Here is a 22,601-nt window from a genome sequence, read left to right as displayed (position 1 = left end):
TTAAATGCTTTTAAGTTTCTCTTCAAAATTATGAAATAGTGGAGCAGATATATGAAATAAATACTGAGCCAGTCTAGAAATAAACAAAAAAAGCTGTTATCAGCAGCATAGTAAATAGAATCACGTGTTATTTACATTTATTTTGAACGTATGTATGGAGAATTTTATGGCTTAAAGAAATGACATTAATTTGAATCCTTATTTGAAATATTATACATTAGCTTTTTTTGAAACTACAGGGCGTAACGTCCTGCCAAAGGGTGATGCTGACATCTTGAAAACTGGAAGTGGGACAACATTGGCCAATTAACTTTTCAAGAAACGAAAATGTATTTTTATATTAAATATAGGCCTAAACATAGGTTTGAATATTAACTAAGTCAAAGTTTCAAAAATTCGAATATTTTGTAGGTGGAATACGTTGTTTCATCTTATAAGTAGGTCCTTTAACAAGAAAAACATGTTTTAAAAAAGCTTAAATTAAGTGTAATTATATCAAATAGTTTGGATCAGACAAGCAATTATATGTAGGACTGACCTAGACATAATAAATCTGTGCGATAAGAAATATTTTTACCAATTGTTTCCCTATTAGCTGTTCCAACAATACTATATGATGCTCTCACTTGTCTGGACCAGTGGTGAAAGGGGGAGGGAACACTGTGATCATGTTTTAAATGCATTAAAAAAAAAGTTCAATCAGGGCTCAAAAGCCCTCAAGGGGACTAAATCAACTTATACCAACACATCTGTCAAGTACAATTTCTTTCCCTTGTTCAAGATACCAAACAAAATAATTAATTACCAATAGTTAATAAACTAATCTTTTTAAATTAAATCTTGTGTTGTCAGGTAAAAGAAATAATTGTACACATTTTCAACTTAATCCGAGAACAGGTGTGGGAGAAATAACGTGTACAAACGTTTTACCAGACAGACAGACAGACAGATAGAGTGAATTGATATTAGCTTTGTAAAAATATATACATAAACAAATTTGCGAGAGGCGTCTGCAACAATTCCGACTCACAACTTTCTGAAGAAGACAGTTCAAAACTCAATTCTTTTTTACTTTCAGAACGGTCCAATTGCTAAATCTCGTACATCGTTGCGTTGATGACGTCTTCACCAAGAGGCCCGAACAAGACACTGGCCCCAAAACAACCCTATAGAAAGAAAACTCTATGGAGAGCTCCCTGATTAGGAAACCACTGCACAGTTCATCTCATTGCTCTAGTCATTGGAACGCTCCAACATAATAATGAGAACGAGGCAGAAGCAGAAGATGTCGTCTTCGTTACAAGAAAACATGTCAGCGACAAGACGTGTCATTTAATACGAAGATGACCATAGGACGATCATGTCCGTTATAGGCGTACGTCGTAGAATAGTACTGGCCAGTGCTGCCTCCTTCTTTAGTAGATTTAATGTCACCTGCGTATTAGCCACCCAAGCTCTTTTTAATACAACCTTTATACTTTAAGACTAAGTGATCAGAAAAACAAGAAAACACATGGCTGAAATATTATCTTCCAAAAGAATTTTCCAGAACACAAAGCACTTATAACTTTAATAAAAATTAAATTATATTCTTAAAATTCTACCGATTTCGACTATGGCGCTCCCTAATACCCCGTATGGTTATAAGGGGGCGTGAACGAATTGAAAAAAAAAAATTGGTTGAGGTGAAAGGGGAGGGGCGGGAGAGGGAAAGTGGAAGGGATAGGGCGCCATTTTGAGAAACACTGACCTACATATTTAGTCTGCTTGCCTTTATTTTCTGAGTCATTTTAGCCAATAGCTACACCAACTTTATTGGAGAGTTTCAAACATGGCGGAGAGCCAATAAAGCGTGTTGGTGTATCCGCTGTACAAAAGAAGGGAAGTGCTGATAGGCCATGTTTTTAATCAGTGGGTGACACTTTTATCTATTTTAGCATGGCCGAATGTATTTTTAGCGGCCCCCGTAAGGGGAAAAAGCCGCTATTAGGTTTGTGCAAAATGTCCGTCTGTCCGTCTGTCACACTCAGATCTCAAAAACTAGAAGAGATATGAAAAATATTATTTCATCATTAAATGCGGCTTGAAAAGTTTAGGTGCAACGGCTACTTTTGGTTTTCTAAAAGCAAACCGTTTAATTTATACAATTAATTATGCAAGCGATTTTTTCATAAAAATACACCAATTCTAAAACAATTACGTAAATGTAAGGGAGGCAATGTTACAATATGCTAACAAAGATGGACAATTTTTATGTATTTTCAGTATCACTAAGTCAAATATATTTTTAAAATGTACACGAAATGTTTACAACAAATATAAATAATAGTTAAAGATGTTTTTTTCTGGTCAACTAGCTGCTAAAATTAAAAGAAAACATTTCTGTTTGTTTATAAAGGCTAATAATGCATTTTGTATGTAAATATCACGCACATTTTTTTTAATGGACTTTTTATGCAGCGATTTTCGTGCAGTAGCGTAACGTCGCTACATGATTAGGTGCTAAACCAATTCCTTAAACTTTTTTTAAAAATCAGATTTTATTTATTTTTTGTTTAGTGCCCCCATCCAAATAAAAGAAGATTATTTTTGTGAGTTTTGTCTGTTGGTCGGTCTGTCCGTCACGATTAGATTAAAAAAACTAGAACTCTAAAAGCTATTGAAAATCTGTTTACAATTTAATGTTCCTCCCGTAACATCTCAATAGTTTTAAGTATCTAAAAATTGATTGTTCCGGATTTTTTTTGTGTGCAAAACTAATCAACCCCAAGAAATGTTTGTTTGCTCTTCTAATTTATATTACATTCAATTTCCATGCTTAAACGTTGCAAAAACACATTATCAATAATATGTTGTTCCGTTTTTTATGTAAATAGCATATTAATGCTAAATCAAAATCTCTATACTGACTTATATTTCATTAAGTGTAAAATGTTCCGGATATTGTTTTATAAAGCATGAATTATGCCTAATGATTGTTTGAAATCGCATAATTTACTAATATTACACTTATATTATTTGACAATGCGTCACTATAATTTGGTTATCAATATCAAATTGTTCCGTATTTTCATCTTTAAACAAATTTTAAAAATATCGACAATAGGTTGTTCAGGGCTTTAAAAAAAAGTAATTTACTAGAATTGATTACTGAAAATTACTTTTTAGACATTTTTTTTTCTCGCTAAAACATAACATAGAAGTTTTGTAATCGATAAAGAAAGTTCCGGATTTTGTTTCTTACAAATCGTCGCTAGAAATTTCCGAATTTATTTAAAAATCTACTAACGCCAAATAATTGTTTGAACTCCCTCTTCTAATTAATTAACAAATAATCTTCTCATTTACGAAATAATGTTTTTACGGATTTTTATGAAAAATATTTTAACTCACTACTCTCTTACACTACATTTAACTTTCTACCTAAAACATTATAAAATCTAATTATCGTTAATATTATGTTCCGATTTTTAAGGAAAACAGAATCCAAACACCAAGTAAGGTATGAAAATCTCTCCACATGGCTTTAGTACATCTAATTTTTATACGAGACCATCCAAAAAATTTAATTAACGGTATTACATTTAACTGAAATTCTCTTTTTCTTTTACTATTTATACAAACATCCGGGACAATCTATTATATAAACTTTTCAATTGTGTTCATACCTAAAAATTATTGCGATGTTTTGAAACGTAAAATAAAGGTTAATCAATTTTTAATAACTTTTAGTTTTTGTTTTTTTTTTATATCAAGATGACGGACAGACCGACTGACAGACAAAACGCTAAAACAATGCGGCTTTGATCCTTTTTAAATAAATTCTATTAGAACTCAGTGCACCAATGTCTATGAACCCTCGTTAAATATCTCGTGTAAATAAAGACATTTTTTTTTATGGTACCGGTACTAGCCTATTGTGAGGTAATGGAATTTTTTTTCTTTGACGTCATATGAATGGACTCATTAAATGTAATGTTAAAAGAACGCACTCGGTGCACCAATGTCTATGAACACTCGATAAATGGCTCGTAATGATAAAGGGGATTTTTAGTCTAGCTAGGCCGTGTGACGTAGTGTTTTTTTTTTCTTTGACGTCATATGGAATGAATTCTTTAAATGAAATGCTTAAAGAACGCACTCGGTGCACCAAAGTCTATGATCACTCGATAAATGGCTCGTAATGATGAAGGCGATTTTTAGTCTAGCTAGGTCGTGTGAAGTAGTGTTTTTTTTCCCTCTGAATATATATGGAATTAATTCTTCAAATGAAATGAAAAAAGAACTCGGTATAGTAATGTTTATTAAGCCTCGTTATGTGACTCGCGTTTAAAAAAGGAATGATATCTTGATTTAGATCTAATCTAGATTTTTTATACTAGATCTAGATTTTTATTACAGTATATCTAGATCTGGATTTATATTCTAATTAAAATTATTCTAGATTCTAGATCTAGAATTTCTAGATCTAGTTTAGACTAAAATAGACTAGATTAAGATGTAGAATTTCAATTTCTAAACTTAAAGTGTAAAAAAAAAGTGTAGATTTTCATTTCCAAACGTTTTGATCAATATTGTAATGTTTTGATATACTAAAACTAATCTACTATTTTTTATTTAATTTAAATTTAAAATTTACCGCAAATGAATCTTTGAAACATTATTACTTTTGACCATCAAAATTAAATCACCTCTTGAATATTATTTGCGAATATGCAGATCCGACAGGGATCCGACTTCGACGGGGGCCGCCTCTGAGTTTGTGTAACACAAACTCTCTTTGTAATCTTGTTTTTTTAAGCTCTTCCGTTTGTATTTTTTGATCGAGTTGGCAGCTTTGAAGTTCAATTTAGTGTCCTTGACCTTGTTTAGTTTATCGAAAAAATCTCCAATAAATGGCTGCTTGGTTGTGTAGCATGCATTATGGAGTGACGTCACTAAGGTTCGAACTCTGCCACCTGTCTTCCGCTGTCATCCCGCAGGGGGGTCTGGGCTAGGGCCTAATAATATACATTTCGAAACAGATTTATCTCTAGGTGTGCCAAAATTAAAAAAAAGAAATAGTCTGTCACTAGTTTTACTAGTAAGTCTGAAGTAGTAAGTACCAACTAAGAAATTCTGTCATGTAATGGTCTCCGAACAGATCATTTGCAAATTGTAAGTCTTATGCCTTATAACATCATGCCAAGGACTGTCTGCTCTATCACCCGCGACACCTTCTCAGTATCAAGCGAAAAGATGAAATTGAAGAGCTGCTAATAATTATTGATTAAGACAATTCTTGCGCTTTAATCAGCCCTTGTATCACGTGACATACTCGCCTTACCCCCCACCCCCTCTCACTGACTCTCACCACAAGTTTTAAGCACTAATACAATTTATAGTGTACCGCCGATTAAATATTTCAGTATCTGTCCATCAACGATGGAAATATTTTACCAAAAGCAGATGGAGAAGTACTGTTAAAGTCGGTGCCAACATTCTGTTTCCGGATATTTCATCGCGCGCGCCAAAACAAGCTGTGGACTTCCGTTACCGATGACGAAAAATGTTGACTAGAATTACTGCCCCTAGGTGTCGCTCTTGTTTGCGGCCAATACGAATGGAAACTTACAGAGTGTCACTGGAGATGAGTTTACGTTGACGGATATGTCAAAGGAAAGGTTACAAGGCTTGTGGCGATCACAGACATACGAAATGCAGCTGGTAATGGAAGTGAATAGTCAACTGTCAGACGACAATCTAGGAGGATTTTGACATGAAACATTTAGATAGATCATTGTCGGTACATAGGGTAATTATTACAACACACATTCAGACATGATACATAACAGAGAAACAGAAAGAAAGTGAGAGAGATTCACTCTATATCATTGTTTCTCTCTCCCTCTTTCTCTATCTCTCTTTCTCTCTTTCTCTCCAGGGCCGGCCTTGGATAATTTGAGACCCAAGGCGAAATGAATCTGGTGGCACCGAACGAAATTTTAAAAAATTAAAAAGAAACAGCGAAAAAAATAAAATTATGCAATTTATTAAAAGCCTGCCTGTGTCAATATTTTAATTGACAAATAACTGAGAGTCCTCTATCTCAATGTGCACGGTCGCCCATATGATAGGCTAGTAAACATAGTCACAGTTCTCTACTACGTTGGAGATATGGTCTTAGTTTCCCAATTTTTAAATTATTTTTTTTTGTTAGTCCATTTGAGGCTCTGGGCAACTGCCTAGCTTGCCTATCTATCTTACGTATATATTTCTAGTTATTTATTTCATCCTCCATTCATGTCCTCAAAGTCAGTCGCTTTTGTTCTTTTTGCTAGAAGCATTTTTTTTTCATGTGTCATTCTGACTAGATGGGAAAGAACATTTCCGAGACAAAAACTATCATCAAGCTTTAGCAAATCTTTTGGAACTTTCCAATGCGAGCAGACACAAGAAATTAACGGATGGATACCTGGAGTGTTCCTTGGGATAGCTCAGGTGACGTTCCACGCAAACGTGTGTACACATTCAATTCAACACTTTCACACACGCACACCTTACTGACTACACTTTCACACACACACACTTCCACATGCATCATTAGCGTCGTACCCATATACATTCTTCATCAATACGCACATGGAGACAGAGACACTGAACGTGGAGAGTAGTGGAGACAGAGACACTGAACATGAAGAAAGAAGATTATCTAGCATGGACACAAAGATTTAAATGAACAAACTGGAAAACAGTTTTAGATTTAAGTTAAAAATGAACAAACTGAAAAATAGTTTTAGATTTAAGTTAAAAATGAACAAACTGGAGACCATTTCTTATCTTATAAATTACAGACGTACCTTCAAAGAGGAAGATAATTACGTCCTATGCGTATCCAAGTGCATGTTAATTAGACACTTAAGCTCTACTAAATCACTATGTTTTTGTCTGATTCAGGCAGCCCGTCCCATGCTCTAATGGTACAAGGTAAGGAGGAGCCCTTATAACAGTTTGTCCTAGTAGATAGAATAAAAAATGCGCCTTGACCTATGTTCCTTTTTCGTAATATGTTATAAACAGAATATACCGACATTTAATAGCGATGTGTATTCCATTGTATTAAATTATTTTATAGTTTGATCTATGTAACAATCCTTGTTGCTAAATATTTTTAATATGATATGTTTTCTAAGGAAGTAATATACATTAAATACAACATATACTTTCGTCAAGGAAAAATAATAACATATTAAATGGCCATCTCGTATGCTTACCGTAGCGTGAAAGATAAATGATAATTGCGTGGCATAAAGTGAAAGAGTTAGCGTTCCTGAATGGGATAATTTCCCTTTGGTTCAATGAGCGTTAACTGAGAATAACTGGAACACTTGTCATATCGTTATTTTTAAAGCGGGAATATTTCTGCCCTATGAAATGCTGCTAATGCCTTGGCTAGAAATGGCGTTCTAAACAAGAGTGAAACAGTTCCCATTTCAATTCTTCTCTCTTGTTAAATTAACCCCCTTTTTTTTCTCAATGTTTCAATGTTGACTATGTTTAGAAATGACCTCACGCACGACTAGAACATTGTCGTTTAAAGTAGTGTCAGTTCGCGGAGAGGTCATTTCCGGTAACAAGACAAGACAACGTGATTGGCCACTAGGTCAAAGAATCAAGCGACATCTGCTGGTGAAGCTAAGAAAAAAAAAGCATGTTCCAGATTTACACATGTAAAGAATATTCTACAAACTAATGATTTCACATTTAACTTGATCTATCTGGTGGAGTTTGAAATAAATCAAGTAGACACAATTTTATGTAGCCGAAGCTACAGAACCTATCGTCTCAATGACTGACCTATTTTATAAGTATTTTTATACTATAAGACCATCTAATTCTCTTCTTTCTTTCACAATATGATGTCTCCATACATCAAGATAATATGTAACGCAATATGATGTCTGTACACATCAACATACTATTTCAAGTTGTGTAGCACAATATGATGTCAGCAAACATCAAGATAGTGTTTCAAGATGTGTAACACAATATGATGTCTCTACACATCAAGATACTGTTTCAAGATGTGTAACACAATATGATGTCCGTACACATCAAGATAATGTTTCAAGATGTGTAACACAATATGATGTCCGTACACATCAAGATAATGTTTCAAGATGTGTAACACAATATGATGTCCGTAAACATCAAGATAATGTTTCAAGATGTGTAACACAATATGATGTCCGTACACATCAAGATAATGTTTCAAGATGTGTAACACAATATGATGTCCGTAAACATCAAGATAATGTTTCAAGATGTGTAACACAATATGATGTCCGTACACATCAATATACTGTTTCAAGATGTGTAACACAATATGATGTCCGTACACATCAAGATAATGTTTCAAGACACAATCTGATTGTACTTTGTGATTGTATTGTTCTCACAGCAAGGATAACGTCCACCTGATACAAATAGAAGATCAAGACGTTTTTCCCCTCCAAAGCCTGGAGAGTGAGTGTTGAATGAAACAGTCGATGAAAGGGAAGAAATACACGAGGCAGCGCTAAGCAGGCGTTAATCTAGATTAATGATGACTTGCAAATGAATGGGGCTACAGAAATGGGTGACCACAGCGCACAGAGGAATCAGTTTCGACCAACACACACACAAAAAAAGAATTCTTTGAAGGTCTAGAGTGTTAACTTTGAGACGTTTACCCTTGAAATATCAGTCATAAAATAACAGACATAAATTAAATTAATCAAAATTACAAAGAGAGTCAATGTTTTCACATAAACTCAGAGCTGTCCCTAATGGGTCCGCTGCTTAATAAACACTTCAGGTATAAAGGTTGGTTTTGATATTTTCCTGACGAACATCAATAACAATGAACTGCAAACTATTAACAAACTTCAGTTTTGGCATGTCGTACACCCTTCTTTAACTTTTCGACAAGATCTGTCAAAAAATAAGAGTAATTTTGGCACATAGATTGTGGATTTTTTTGGGTTTATTTTTTCATGTCTTGGTGGCGATACAGTACGAGTCAAAAACACAAAATAAAAATAGATCGGAAATAAAATGTTAAAGTTACAATTCCTCTATTCAAGTCACACATTCGGATAAGATTCTCAAAAACTGCCCTAACAATTTTCCTAGAAATTTGACAGTTAATGTCTCGTTGGGAAAAGAATTACAAGCTCGTTTGCAACACTGGAAAAATTCTAGATTGACCGTTAGAATTGATCAAAGTATACACACAAATATATTTAGTTAGAGGACTAGAAAATATGTATCTTTAAGAGATTAAGGTCTTTCGGAATTTCCGCATGTATGCTTTATTTATTAAAGAGTTTAACAAATTAATGGCCAGAAATATTTTAAAGTCTAGATTTTAAAAAAACCTATCACTAGAATATTATAAAATCTAGTAGATTTATACATACGTTTAGCCATAATTTTTTGTAGACGGTTGGGGGGGGGGGGATGGGGCGAGGTAAAAAAATGTTCCACTTTTATTGAAATCTAACATTCATGAGTTATTAAGATCAAAATCATCTCTCTATAATCTATATAAAGAAGGTATTGTCTTTAAAATCATCTCTCTATAAGCTATATAAAGAAGGTATTGACTTTAAAATCATCTCTCTATAAGCTATATAAAGAAGGTATTGACTTTAAAATCATCTCTCTATAAGCTATATAAAGAAGGTATTGACTTTAAAATCATCTCTCTATAAGCTATATAAAGAAGGTATTGTCTTTCAAAACAAATACAAAAGTTATATTTTTCTTGTTTGTTTTTTTACTTAATTATTTTTAAAGTGACAGCGACAACATTGGACGGATTCCCTTTTATTGATGCATTAAGTGTTTAAATTGCATACAGACTTGATCAACTCATTTCATGTTGGCCTACCCTTGTGTTGTGTTTGTTCACTGAAAGTTAGTTACTACCGCTTTAGCCTGGTCAGAACTAGTCAACATTCTACACGGGACACAACGAACGGTCCCAACAACTCATAACTTTTTATAAGAGCCAGTACGTTGTAGACGTCAGAGCAATGAATTCCTGTAGCTCAGAATGCAGGAAAACGCCAGACTCAAGGGGGATCACCCCGTAAATGGAATAGGTGTAGGAGGCAAAAAAATAGTAAATTTTGTGGTTTAGGGGGGCGCCAGTAGTCACCGGGACACGAACCCAAGACTCATCTGTTTGGAAGCCAAGAGCTTTACCATCACGCCCTCATTCTTTATAGTAGCGTTTTGTCAAACTGGCACGAGGGCGATGACGTCACTGCTTCTTGAAGTCACCGATCACTCTACCGTTTATCTCCCGCCACGCTAAATGACCTCTTCTTCTTTGACCCCCCTGGTTCTTGACTTAAAAGTTTCCTTGTCTTGGACACAAATTTCCCCTCTTTATTTTGTCCCCATCTTCTTGTCTCCTCCCCCCCCCCCCCCAGTAAACGTGTTTTCATCCTACACGGCTGTCTTTTGTTGAAGAAGAGGTTATTATGGTTGCCAAATCGTGAGCGAAATTGGAAAATTAGCCTGTTACTTTTCTGAAAATCTGGCAAGCGAGATTTTTGTGTTCAAATCATAAGGCCAGTTTGTCTGGACATAGATCTAGATCTGGTCTAAAGTAGGCTCTCAAAGCAAGACACAAAATAAAATGTCAAAATGTGTTATATCAAACTGACTGATATTGGACTAAGTGAAATTGTTATTCCGAAGCAGTTCTAACTTCTGTTCGAGATGCATATTCAATTGAATCTTTACCAAGTGTAGATGCAGAGAGAACACAAGACGGATATCTATCTCTAAGGCTCCCTTCAGTCGAGAAGCGTCTATGGAACATCTTAAGCATACGAGATAAATGCCTGCGCATTAGCTATGTTCAGAAAGATGTCGCGCACTCAGGAGCCCCACCCCTCTCTCTATTGTAAATTGCATAATACCATTAAAATAAACTTTACTAACCTAGTCTGTTCTATACAGTATGTATCAACACCTCACTCTGTCTGTCTGGTAAATATTTTGAACCCATTCTCGGACCAAGTTGAAACATTTTCACAAATATTTATTGTATTCACCATACTTATATCAATAAAAATTTAAATCTGTCAATTACTGGTAACTAACTATTTTGTTTGATAGTAACAACGGAAATTAATCCTTCAGTATTCATATATATGGCTACATATGACGGGTTTGGTCTCTTATATAACTGTACACGTCATTATTCTCCCACACCTATTCTCGGATCAAGTTGTAACTTTAAACAATTATTTATTGTACCTAACAAAGCATGCATCTAAGATATGACCAGTTAGTCAATTAATTATTGGTAATTTATTAAATTGTGCGAAAAAGGGAAATAGCTTCAACATTATTGAGACATATAGTTGTAAGTGTGGGGATCTTCCTCTTAGATAAGCTCTGTTTTTTGTAATATAATTTTAAAAGTATTTTTATATTTTGCTTATTTTTAAATATAGAACATTATTTGATTCTTATTAATAGTGTCTGTTTAAGCTCTTTTTTTCCATATTGTCATTACAGTATAGAGCGAGTTGCATGAATCAGCCAGGAAAACCAATGACTTATCTTATAAATAAAAGATGTTCCTTCAAAAGAGAGAAGTATCTTCATCATACGTAATCATGCGGTAATCTAGTCATGCATGTTAATCAGTGATACGTCATTGATTTTCCTGGCTAATTCAAGCAACCATTTTCATGCTCTGATGACATTAGGAAAGAGTGAGCACTTGTATGCGTTTGACCTGTTATATGGAATAAGAAATGTGCCTTTATCTTTGTCTTTGTAGCATTTTGGTACATCTGGATATATATATTTATAAGTTATGGGTCAGTGTTTTATATATTAATGACATTTTACTCGTTAGTAGTTCGTCTCTAAATGTAGTGATTTTACTAAATGGTGTTTCTCTAGTCCATAGTAAACATTCGTATTTTTGTTTAAATAAATGTCATGGCTTTATTTTGTTTTTGTTCCAGTGTCTCTATGTTGAGTTTACGGCGCAGCGGTTCTCAACCTTTTAAGCTCGTCGACCCCTTTTTACAATCCCCCACTCTGCCGCGACCCCCACCCATCCTCACACATACAGCAATAGAAGAGTAGACAATAACTTTCCACCATTTTGATGGTCTTAGGCGACCTCTGGTAAATCGTAAATCGACCCCAAAAGGGGTCGCGATCCACAGGTTGAGAACCTCTGGTTTAGGGCAACCAGAATGTAACCTGGATCTTACAAAACCAAAACGTAACACCTTGCGTATGACAATCCAACAATTCCAACAGCACTAAAAAACTATTCACTTTTATTTGTTGTTTTTTTTTATAAATATGTTGTTTAAAGGGCGGTAATTGTAAGGTAAAGGGAGCACACCGGCAACAAGTCCCGGGACAAGTGAATTAACGAATGGCTGCCATTAAGATGGATTGATTGTGTAGGGACTGGTCGCCTCCTACAATGACATGCCCGTACCCGTAAGGTGGTGAATTGATCATGGTGATTGGATCGAATCGAAGCGTTGTCCGTCACGGTGTAGCGTTGTAGGCGTAATGAATTATTTTTAGACTCTAATGAAATATTACATTATCTAAGAACGTAATTGACGCTTCTCTTAATTTTTTTTTGACAACTGACCTATATATAATGATAAATAGAGTTTTGAGAGCTACTATCAGCTTGCACTCTCTTCATGGGGAAATGTTGGAAATTGGGAGACTATTTCCAAAACGGATTTAAGGATTTTTCTACAAATTTAACAGCTTATATTTATTTATGGGGACAAAAAATCACTAGCTAATTAACCATACAATGAAAACACTGAATTGACTGTTACAATATTTCAGAAATTTGATCATCTTCAAATAAAATTTGTCTGTTGTCTGTTTATCAAAGAAATTGTTCAGAATGACGTCAAAAAAAAACCCCACTACGTCAGAGAAAAACTCCTTGAGATAATGAAGCATTACAAACAATGAAGGAAAGAAGAAACGAGATACCACCATCGAATAGATACAGTAAGTAGTGATTACAAAAATATATGATATAAAATTGTTAGCATCGATTCCAGAAGATGATTTCACTTAGCTTAATTGCATATCTAATTTCTTGAGATGAAATTCAAGTAATAATTTCTGATTCTAAAATACTTCCAGATTGATTTACTAGTTCCTCTAATAAGAAGTAACATTTTATAAAAGTAGCATTCTATATTTATATAGTTGTAGAAATGACTCTTTTTATTATTACTTCTTATTTTACTTTTTAGATTTACTATCTTCACGAAAATTATCTTACACATTTTGTTTTGTTTTGTGAACAGATAATTTTGGCATATATTGTTCCGTTAAAAAACTTGATCAAAGGTATCTCCGGTATAAAATGTTTTGTCAAATATTGTTTCATTAAAAAACGTTTGGTCAAATATTGTTTCATTAAAAAACGTTTGGTCAAAGGTTGCTCCATTAAAAAATGTTTGGTCAAATGTTGTTCTGTTAAAAAACTTTGGTAAAATATTGTTCCGAGAAATTACATTAGGTCAAAGGTGCCTCTGTTATGAAATATTTGGTCAATTATTGTTCAGTTAAAAACTTTGATCAATGGTTTGTCCCTTAGAAAATTTTTCATTAAAGGTTGCTCCGTTATAAAATGTTAGATCAAATATCGTGCCCTTGAAAAATGTTTGGTCAAATTTCGCTCATTATAAAATGTTTTGTCAAATATCGTTTCATTAGAAAACATTGGTCAAATATTGTTCCGTTAAAATACTTCGGTCAAATATTGTTTCATTAGAAAACATTGGTCAAATATTGTTCCGTTAAAATACTTCGGTCAAATATTGTTCCGTTAAAAAAAAAGTTTGCTGCATTATAAAATGCATGGTCAAATATTGTTCTGTTAAAAAACTTTGATCAAAGGTTTGTCCATTGGAAAATGTTTGGTCAAATATTGTTCCGTAAAAAAACTTTGGACAAATATTGGTCTCTTAAAAGATGTTGGTCAAATATTGTTTGGTTAAATAACGTTTGCTCAAAGGTGCCTACCTTATGAAATGTTTGGTCAATTATTGTTCTGTTAAAAAACTTTGATCAATGGTTTCTCCCTTAGAAAATATTTGGTTAAAGGTTGCTCCGTTATAAAATCTTAGGTCAAATATCGTGCCCTTGAAAAATGTTTGGTCAAATTTCGCTTCGTTGTAAAATGTTTTGACAAATATTGTTCCATTAAAAAATTTGGTCAAATATTGTTCCGTTAAAAAATTTGGTCAAATATTGTTCTGTTAAAAAACTTTTGGTCAATAGGTTGCTGCATTAAAAATGTATGGTCAAATATTATTCTGTCAAAATACTTCAGTCGAAACCTGTTCCGTTAAACAATGTTTGGTCAAATATAATTTTGTTACAAAACGTTGATCAATGGTTTCTTAGTTACAAAATGTTTTGTCAAAGATTGTTCTATTAAAAAACTTTGGTCAAATAATTGTTGATAGTTAGTAGTTCATAGTTTTTTATATTCTTTCTGAAAATATTGAAACCTGCATTTTTAACTGCCTGGGAGCCGATTTTGAGTTTGTTTCCACAAAAACTATCTTTGTAACCTTGTTACTGAATAAAAAAGGTTATTTGACTACATAAAAAACTTTAGAGGTTATATTTTTAAAACAACATCAACTTTGAAACAGTATTATTATTATTTTCAATCTAAAGATATTTGAAAGACTAGTCCCACTGGCAGCCCAGCTAGCCAACAAGTAATGATTCCTCGCGCAATTTGGCGGGAAGCCTCACGTTATCAAAGGTTCAACAGGCGGCAACAAGTCAATTAAAGGGCGATAAACATGCGGAAAATTGCTGTGCTTCTTGTTCTTAGTTACCTCGCTCATTGATGGTTGTGTTTCTTTCCAACCGTTTGTCTTCTGTCTCTCCTCCATTCATTCACAGAAAGTATCTCAAAGTTGACCCAAGTCCCACCCATATGCAGAAGTAAATGATTCGAACACAAGGCCAAAGGTTTAGAGTTTAGAGGCTAACCACTCAGCCACCGTGCCCCCCTAGTTGAACATTAAAAACACAAAAAACATATTTTGACGTTTAGACAATGTAAATAGCAAGTTCAGATTTATGGAGTTCACAGTTTAGGCAGGACTCATAATCTTAGCACGCTGACACATAACGACATCACTAGGTTCTTAGTCCATGCACAATGACCTCATTCAGCAAAAGGAACGGTCACGTGAGGTACGTGGATACCCCCCCCCCCCAAAAAAAAAACGATGACGTGACATCCTTCTTTGGTTCCATACTTTGAAAACACGAGCAAAGAGGGGCGGGGATGATATTTCAGAAAGTATGAACGCAACATACACTATGGAGAAATCGCAAAGTGTGTGTTTGTATGTGTGTTTGTGTCTAAGTGTACATTAGTGACCTCCCCTCTCTTCCAATGTCATTCTGGCATGATATAGCAATAACATTGGCATCCTACAATGAGAGCGGTGTATCAGTTTAGCTTTGATATCTTGTCAACACATCTAAAATAATAGGAAGAAATCAATATTTAAGATGCTCAGAAACTCTATGCCAATATTGCACATGCCATTTTTTTTGTATACCCTATTATATCATCGAGTTTCTGAACTAGGCATAACAATGAGGTCTAGTCCATTTTGCAGAGATAACAAAATTTCGATTCTTATAGCTATTGTTATAGAAGCAATGCTTATCTTATAAATTACAGACGTTACTTCAAAAGAGAATATAATAACGTCCTATGCGTTTCATGTGTTGTTCTAGTCATACATATGAATCAGTGACTTTTAAACTCTGTCTTTGGTTTTCTTAGCTGATTGAGGCAAGCCATTCCATGCTCTAACTGCACAAGGGAAGAAGGAGCACTTGTATGAATTTGTCCTAGCATATGGAATAAGAAATTGGCCTTTATGTTTGCGTCTTTAAGTGCTGGGGTGGACTAGTGTAGTCAAACTGAATATCCATTTGTTTAGACGAATAAAATTATCGTATCTTAAAAGTTCTTAGATTAAGCGTCGTAAACAAAGTGGTAGGAATCATTTCTTGAACATAATTTATCAAGTATGAAATCAAATGTTTACATTATAAATAGCCACTATGGGTGATTGCCAATTCCCGTTATAGAACGAATGCATTGATAAATAAAAATAAGTAAATACAAATTAAAAAGTTCAGCTTTTATTTTAAAACATGCATAATCCAACGACAGAATGGGTTGCCTGAGCTAGCCAGGAAAACCAGTGACTTGGCAGAATTTAAGTCATTGGTTAATATGCATGACTAAATGCATGACGCGTAGGACGTAATCATCTTCTTTTTTGAAGTAACGTCTGTATTATATAAGATTTAGTGTTTCTGGAGTATTGAAATTCTAGGAAATGGAAAGTTTTCATAAGAAATGGTGTCCAGATGTTTGTAGTGCTACATAGAGAAAAGAAATATAACCTTCTGTTCAAAAAGTATAGCATAAAACATTTAGATTTTGTTATTGAAAATTTAGGATTAAAACTTGGTCATTTTGAGGGTCGAGCCGACTAAATACACGTTATTATTGCTACGTTATATCTACTTAGTGTTACAGCAATACTCTAATATGGGAAATTTTAGCTTGAATTCAATAATTTATAACTTCATCTTTTGACGTTTGTCTTTTAACCAACTTCCACCCTTCTGCCATCTTCCTTCCATCCTTTAAAAAAAAAGTGTGAGTTAATGCTGGGAGTTGAAAAAAAAATTGAATTAATCCTTAATATTTGGTTTTGCCTGATCTAGCAAGAGATTCGTGAACAGATTCGTACAAGTGCTCCATCTTCCCTTGTGCCATTAGAGAATAGAATAAGCTGCCTGAATCAGCGACGAAAACCAACGATTTCTAGAGCAGAGTTTAAGTCATTGATTAACAGGCTTGACTAGTTTAACACATGAAATGCGTAGGACGTAATTATCTTCTTTTTTGAAGTAATATATAAGATAAGAAGATAAGATAAGTAATATATAAGACACGAAGATAAGATAAGTGTGAAGTCTTCATAAAACATTATGTGTAAATGAGGGGAGCATTCATTGAAATGGTATACAGTACTAGGAAATAGAAGGAAAGGCAGCGACGAGAAGACAACATAATAGAATGGACGGGCCTGCCATTGAAAGAGGTTCTATCCAAGGCAAAAGACAGAGCGGTATGGAGAAAGACGGTCAACAGATCGTGTGTGCTGCCCAAACGGTCCAACAGACTAAGGGATAAGTGAAGGTGATGAAGAAGAATACAAGATTGCATCGTCTCCTAAAGATCTGATTGCTACTCGAATGTAAATCTCATTTATGATACCAAGGTATTCTGGACAACAGTTTAGGCATTTATTGCTCATCAGTTGTAAATGAAATCGATACCCCCCCCCCCGTTTCTCATGGACAACAACAGGCAGACGTCTCCATGATGTTTCCAGAGAATGATACCTAGTCGCGAACTGTTGGGTCATAAAATCTGGTGTCATAAGTGTCAGGTGGACAAACAGAGCCAGGCTTTTACAACTTGACCTTCAACAGCTTGAGCCCATGGTCATGTTAATTTTCATTAACCTCAATCAGTATCTGGTCATTGGACGACTGGGTCTTAAGTCTGATTTAAACGCAATGGGCGGGCGATGGTGTATATTAATTTTTAACTTAATTGTACTGACTTTTACAACTGACAGCTAACAAGACATTAACTCTTTCTCTCCTATTTGACAATGCCAACATTGATTTGAACCCATTAAACTAAATTGATTTTTGGATGTATGCACTTTAATTTGTGTTGTTTAAAAAGCATGTATTCCCCTATCATTCGATACCAAATATAACATTTTCTGATAACAAACAATAAAGTTATTGATGGTTAAAATCATAGGGTAGTGAAATGCAATTGAGCAAAATGAATAATTCTAACGGAAGGAGGAAAATAATTACGGAGAGTAAGAGTTAATAAACAACACATAAAACAACAACAACAACAACCACTACAACGACAACAACAACACATCATGGAATGATATAGTGTTATCTGGAATATTAAAATGTTCCATTTTTAGATATTTTCTTAACATGTTTTTAAAGCTAATTATAATAATAAAAAAAACACCAATAATAACAACAGGTCAGTTTATAATCTTGTAGTCAGTTTATAATCTTGTGGTCAGTTTATAATCTTGTGGTCAGTCTATAATCTTGTGGTCAGTTTATAATCTTGTGGTCAGTTAATAATCTTTGAAAGTTTCTTTCCACCATTCCCACTGCAAGAAGTTTTAGGCTTCAACCTCAAACAACTGGTTACGTTTGAGCACCTCTGCTTTCTCCATAAATGCCAAAAACATTCAAATATATGGGAAGCGTGGTCGAGAGGCCAAGTACGCTTGAACTTGGCTTGGCTACCTAGAAGGGGGCTCGAGGTTCGACACTCGACTCGGGCAGAGTTGTGTTTACTGAGCGCCAAAAGGCAGCACGGAAAACCAACTCCTAGATACCCCTCCCCCCCACTGGTCCACAAATGAGATTGGACCAAAAGCGCTCTGAGCATGCTATAAGCATGAAAGTAACGCTATATAAAAGCTATAATAACAATAATAATAAAAAGATACATAGAAAAAAGCGTGCAGGCTGGGTCACCGACTAGAGCTGTTTGTAAACCCCCCCCCCTCCAGTCCCAATCCTTGCCGGTGAGCTTGTTTCAAATGAAATACGGTTTCTATGAAAGTTATTGTCCTAATATTACGAAGCCCCCAAAGTTATGTCTTTTAAAAATGATCAAAATATAAAGTAAAAAATTAAAATTGTTGATTTTTAAAAACATTTTCCTTTTCTAATTTCAGTTATTAAAAGAAAAATCTTCCTCTACTTCAAACTCAGACAGATATGTTTTTAAAATGTCAATAACCAGCTTATTTTACTGACATCTTACTGAGGTATTCACCTTAAAGAACACGATTCTAAGTTCAACAGAAATCCTAAAAAAAATAAACAGACTTACCCAAGTACTTTTACCTTGTTTGTTCCCACAAATTATAGTCCTTCAAATCTCACGTCTTCTTCACGGAGACTCCCTAGTGACCAGAACACACACAATCAAAAGTTCAATGGTCAAAAATCAAGACTCAATTTAGCCAAACTCGACTTTTCCAGTTTCAAGAATCAAACCAAATTTAATTTCGCGTCTTGTTTTGTCAATAAATTTACTCCTGTTGATTTGATACTTTGGTTTGTTGGCCAGATTTTTGTAACAAGTCAGCTAACTACGAGCCAAAATGAAAAACCAATAAAAAAAATTTACTCAACGGACCTTTTCTTTTGGTAAAAATATCTAGAAATAATCAGTCACACTTTTGCTTTAATAAACAAAGTCAAAAGCAAAAACTATTTTTTAAAAAAGCAAAGTATAAACATCGTAGAAGTTATTATATAAAATTTAAATAGTTTAACTTTTAATATTAACATTACCTGTTTTGTACTTAATGAATCAACAAGGTTTCTCTAAAAGCCGGAATAACTGAAAAAGGCTCTATTCTTTCCCTATTTATTATAATGATTTCATGAAGAAAAAAAAACGGCCATTGGTCACACCTGTTTCTGGCGAGCCTCTGTTAAACAGAACCTTTACTTCTCTACTCTCAGAAAAATATGACTCCCACTCGTGACGTTAGGACATGATCACTGCTCGAGTGCTGTTAGCACCTTCAACTGAGTGTCATGGAGGACCTCTTCGTTCCTAATCATTTTTACAGTAAACTTTACAAGTCAATTCAAATAAATACAACAAACAGATTGACAAAAAATACTACAAACAAAATCAAACGAAATACTTCAAACAAACAAATGACAACAAACAAAATACCACAAACAAACAAACACAAAATAATAAAAAGAAACAATAGAAAAAAAATGATTGGCAGCCAATTATTGACTAGCATTTTTTAAAATCTAAGCTAATAAGGGAACAAGGAAATTGTAAGTTTAATAACTTTCATGATGACCGCTTTGTCTATAAGAATTAAAAGGACATTTCTATGTTTTACTTTGTAACACAGTGGAAGTTTGCATAATACTAATATCAATTATAGTTTCTTCATACAAAGCGACATCTTCAAATACCAGTTTGTCATCGTTCTTGGTTTAAAAAAACAACATTTAAAGTACTTTGTAGGTGAATATAGTTTACACATTATATTATCTAAGATCTCTTTTGCTAAGTATTGATACTTTCTTGTATCAAGAAGACCAAAACTTGTGGAGTCTGTCTCCCATACACAGGAAAAAGAGAGTAAAGTTCACATTTCAGACCTTGCGATTTATAGGGCAGATAATGTAAAGGTCACATGTTTCTGTGGCCCATGGTTAACGAGGGTGTCGTGTGGCCAGCACAACGATCAGCCGCCTTTACCTTCCCCAAATGATGTCAGGTACCCATTAGAGCTAGGTGGATTCAGAGGCGCCCAAAGATCCCGTAATTAAAAGTCCCTCAATTCACCAGAATTGGAACCCAGGACCTCGGTTCGAAGCCAAGCGCTTAACCGCTCAGCCAACGCGCCTCCTATATACAAGAAAAAGGTCCAAATTTAAGTTTTATTTAAGGCCATTATAATGTCTTATGTAGTAAGACGCGTTAACGTTGGGACTAATCGGGGATTTCTTCAGTGACGCGGTGGGACGATACTGTTACGAATCTCACTATCCAGGCTCTCTGCAAACTGCACCATACACCACCAACGTAAAGAACCTGACAACTCAGGGCTCCAGAATAACGTAACACTTTAATGTCAATAAAATAACAACCAATACTGTACAATTGGCAACACGTACACTGTACAAATATCTCTCCGATAACACGTACCGCCGTATCAACTCTTGCACTGGCCTCTCCGTCTCGTTCCGGGCTTGCACTGGGTTCAACAGTTCAGGACTGACTTCACACACTAGGCTCGTTGAGTCGAACTCGATCACAGACCAAGATCAAGACGCCAGTCGTCTCAACTGTACTTGACAGTACTTCGCACTGAACCGTCGTAATGCTCCGTACAGAACCACACCGCTGAACTGTGCTGTAGTCGACCGGACTGTAGTGAACCGGGCTCTGAACCCACGTCGTGAACCTTCTCTCGTGAACCGTGCTGTATTGAGCCCCTTTTTCAACCGTCTTGACTGCGACACCTCCGCTCTTATATAGGGTCTCTTCTGGCCTTCTCGAACCGGACAGAACGCCGCTCGACGTTTCTAGGTGGTCAGATGACTACAACTCTTGACACTCCTGAGCTCTGTTCACGACGTCGATCCTTCTCGAACCGTCGTGTTGACACTTGTCTCGGCTGACCGTCGTAACTCGTCACGGTTGACTGCTCGTCTAGCGCTGGCCTGGGGCGATTTGCGTCGGCTGACTACACTCACACCACTACCCCCATCTGTGCCACCACCAGGTTTATAACAATACATTAAAAACGAAGAACGGAAATAGCTTAGAAACAGACTAATGGACGAAAGAGACTTCTTCTAATAATGCTAAAGACGTGTTTTTTTTTTCTATAGCTGACAAGAGGAGTGGCTCAACCAAAGGGCATCAGGAAACACAAGCAGAGCCATGTACAAAGAAATGACCATGCCTAACAAACTGGACAGTATTAACTTCCTTCCTCGCAAAGAACAATCTACAATTTTTCAACTTAGAACAGGACACATACCTCTGTTAAATTACCATCTGAACAAAATAAATTCCACACAACTCTCCCTTCGTAGACGCAGCGCCCATCCTTATGAAACCGTAAACCATATCCTCTTTGAATGCCCCTTCCTAATTCACCTTAGGCAGACCCTACTTCCACTACAGCCCAACATAACCAACACCCTGTACGGCAGTGCTGAAAAACTGAAGAAAACAGCACACTTTTTTCCTTGGCACAGTCTGAACAGTACAACTGATAGCTCAGCAGCAATAAAGCTGGCCGAAAAGAAGATTAACTGACAACGTGGACTTAGTCCTTATGTGTAAATAAATTGTTTATATTCATAAAAGGCCCGGATTATCTTTTTCTCTTATTTGTTTCGGGTTAGGGTTATATATTGTTTATAATTAGTTCTCGCAATTACAAATAACACGATCTAAAGGCAGCAGACTCAGAACCTTCCTAAAGGGATTGACAACCTCAAAAAAGAATTGGCGACCCCGACTTGGTTACAAGTAGGTCGTCGTCTTCGCTTCTTGTTCGTCACTAGATGTCTTGAAGGCTACTGGATAGCAAGTAAACGTATTCTGTCGCTTATTGAATCTACTGGATAGCAAGTAAACGTATTCTGTCGCTTATCGAATCTACTGGATAGCAAGTAAACGTATTCTGTCGCTTATTGAATCTACTGGATAGCAAGTAAACGTATTCTGTCGCTTATTGAATCTACTGGATAGCAAGTAAACGTATTCTGTCGCTTATCGAATCTACTGCATAGCAAGTAAACGTATTCTGTCGCTTATTGAATCTACTGGATAGCAAGTAAACGTATTCTGTCGCTTATTGAATCTACTG

At 35.2% G+C, this 22,601-nt stretch overlaps 1 protein-coding gene across 7 annotated transcripts in view; it reads right to left on the bottom strand.

Annotated features, from left to right (window-relative positions):
* The window catches only part of LOC129922586 (uncharacterized), a 73,720-nt gene extending 54,028 nt beyond the window's left edge, over positions 1-19,692 (bottom strand). The window contains exons 1-2 of one of the 7 annotated variants that reach the window (XR_008774557.1): positions 19,534-19,692; positions 19,067-19,328 (exon numbers count right to left, since the gene is read on the bottom strand). The gene's annotated coding sequence lies outside the window, so the exon portion shown is untranslated. The other 6 variants (XR_008774559.1, XR_008774558.1, XR_008774560.1 and 3 more) reach the window with 6 other exon arrangements.
* Positions 19,693-22,601: the final 2,909 nt, after the last annotated feature.

Source organism: Biomphalaria glabrata, chromosome 13, assembly GCF_947242115.1.
Source record: "Biomphalaria glabrata chromosome 13, xgBioGlab47.1, whole genome shotgun sequence".
Taxonomy (NCBI): Eukaryota; Metazoa; Mollusca; class Gastropoda; family Planorbidae; genus Biomphalaria; species Biomphalaria glabrata.
The sequence above is the reverse complement of the archived record's forward strand: the minus strand, read 5'-3'. Positions and strand labels throughout refer to the sequence as shown.